Raw genomic sequence first — 3,060 nt, 5'->3', positions numbered from 1 at the left:
ACCCATGCTGATGGGTAGATTGAGGACACTCCCATGTCATGAGATGAGTTCACCGTTGTCCCTGTCCCTTTATAAGTGATGTTTGCATTCATTCTCTGTTAAACCCTGAGGAAGTCTTCACTGTCGAAACGTTGGTTTCTATCTTTTCAATAAACTTTTGCATCGTGGCTAAGAGCTGTGCGTTCTCATCCTTTGTCAACACTGTTACCTGCCATGGCCAGCAACTCATCAACACAGGTGTGCCCTCCCTCCTCTGTGTTTGACTCACAGACTAACCTGCATTGCACAATTTTGCACACATGTACTAATACGTATGTGTTCTTATTCAAGCACACACTGCACGCACACACACACTCTTTCTCTCTCTCTCTCTCTCTCTCTCTCTCTCTCTCTCTCTCTCTCTCTCTCTCTCTCTCTCTCTCTCTCTCTGACTGTCTCTGACTGTGTCTCTCTCTCTTGGGGTAATAGCATACTTGATGATATTAACATGAGTTAGAGTTCAAGCGTTCACATTGTCTGTAGTGAGTCCCGCACCTCTTCCTCACATGGAAGTAGGCAGGCACCATGGTGTGAAATTACTCCCTCTATCATAATCTATACACTTCCATTGATCATTCAGTTGAGCTAGTTTCTAATCAGTAATGGTGAAAATCATTTTTCCCCATGCATGTATAGGAATTTGTGTCAAAGTTGATTGATTGCTCTACTTGCAAGTTAATTTAACAAGAACATTATTGTGGTAATCAATTTTCAATTGTCTTTTTTTGTCAGTGAATCTGTGGAAACTCCTGGTGCTGGCCTTGTTCGATATTTTCAATATTCATCCACAGTCTACACACTACTTCGACGGCATTTGAAAAACCTGGAACCTGAGCGTTCTTTTGTGGATTGGTGAGAGTAAAAGATCAATGAAAGTAGCATTTTCCAGTCAAAGACTCTCTGGTTGCGGTACAGTGGCAGTATAGTCAATGTGTGTTTTTTCATTTTGGTGGTGTATAGATTTTTTTATTTCTTATTTTTTTAAGATCAGCACTTGAAGACCACCAATAAAAACACCAAAGCCATCACATTTCAATGTTTGTCCATACCACAACAATGTCAATATTCAAGTCAAAATGTAATTTCAAGTCACATCCAAAATGCAGAGCATGTTGGCTCAACAACACACCAGTATTAATAATAGCACCGTCAATATTATTTGGTTAAGATTAGGCATGTGTGTAGAGCACAAGTGCATGTGTGTATGAGCATGTTCGGGTTTTGCTAGAGAACAGTTCAGGTAAGACTTTGATTGGCTACTGTGAGACAACCTGCTACAAAAAGTCAATCCATGTATATCAATTCCCACCTTAATTCAGTGTTAACTTTGCTGATCAAAACTATCTTCCCAGGAAACCAAAAGGATTTAAACTCGGGACCTGTTAATCATGCATTAATTTATTGATCTCCAGACAATAAACCGCAGCAACAAATTTACTCTCATCAGAGCCACGTAGAGTGGTGAACTTTGTATGAATTGCCTCATAGGTTCATCAAAGACAGGTCACATACCAAGTAATCAGTGGAACTTAATAATTTATAACTTAATAATTTTCAATCAATTATATCACACAGTCCATGAGAGAAGGTCATGCCAATAGGGTGAGCCATGGAATGTGAAAGTAAAATCATTCCTTTGCATACTCAATAATAGTCTCTGTTAACTCTTTCCCCTTTTCTTTTATTTTAAATGTCACAAAGTGGCATTTCGCCATCTACTGAATGGCAGGGCAACAGATAAAATAATGGAAAAAAATGTACCTACGTATGTTATAATTTCGCATTCTCTAAACCTCACCATGTGAAGCGTGGTGAATATCCTAAGATAGGGTTAAAGTGGTTAAACTGATTTAGATTATATCCTATATTAAAATTGTCTAATGGGAGGGCGGGCGGAGGGCCGGCGGACGGACCACGGCCACGTCACTATGGTCGCAGACATAACCATAAACGTGTCAGGCCAGCGTTCGGATATGCCGTTGTCCAGAACCGATATGCGGTTGTCCAGAACCCCCTCAAGGACCCCTGGGGGTCCCCGGACCCCACTTTGAGAACGACTGCACTAGAGTACATGAAGGTGTACTTGAGCTGTCAGGCAGTCAATGCTTGCTTCTCTTTAAGGTACCTGCGGACCGCATGATGTTAGCTGCCTTGTAAGTTCATTATATATCAAAATGTGTAATGGGAAAAAGGTAAAATATTGATGATCCACCTTGTCGGACTGAATTGAGTCTACCTGTCCCATTGTGGGACGAGACTACGACCTTCATCAACCCCCATTCTTCACTTATTTATTTGCTTCCCCCCCCCCCCCCACAGCTGTTGGCAGTCAGAGACCACCATACCTATTTCCACTGGGCTGTCCAGCAAAGCAGGCCCTGAAAAGACCCTTAAAATCCTCTAAAAACTAAAATGTATATGGAATTGTCCCTCAAAGAGTCTGTGTTGCAAAGCAAACTGCACCCCAGTGAGCCAACAGGACAGAAACAGGGGCCCAGCATGGATTTGCAGATGCAAACAATGAAACAATGCTGATAGTCTCCTATCCTGCAGAGCAGAGTTAAAAAATATATCTAATTGATCCCACTTGCCAAAGCTAAAATAACAGATGGAACAAAACATAAATAATTGAATTACTTTGATGGCATAACTACAGACAAACGCGCTCCAGCAAAAGTACCTCTAATGTCTTTGGGTGGATGTGTGCATGGATCTGATGGTCGAGGTTGATTCACAGTGGGGTTCGGAGATCTTACAGGGCCATAAAGTTTCAATTAGCTGCTCTCCCAAGATGGCCTGAGGGGTGGGTGGTGGTGGTGGTGGTGGTTGTCGGGGTGGAGCTGCTCAACCGAAGCAAGCCAGCCCACAAACCTGCCAAAACCACTTTGGTCTCCTCCACTCCACTGGGAGTAAACATCAAAACAAGCAGAGCTTTCTCTCTCTCCTCTCTTTTGTTTTCACGTTGGAATTTTGAGGACGTTTTCTGCTCAGGGAAGTTGAAGAGCAGAAGAAAAACCAAAG

Source organism: Gymnoscopelus braueri, assembly GCF_963280865.1.
Source record: "Gymnoscopelus braueri genome assembly, chromosome: 1".
Lineage (NCBI taxonomy): Eukaryota > Metazoa > Chordata > Actinopteri > Myctophiformes > Myctophidae > Gymnoscopelus > Gymnoscopelus braueri.
The sequence above is the reverse complement of the archived record's forward strand: the minus strand, read 5'-3'. Positions refer to the sequence as shown.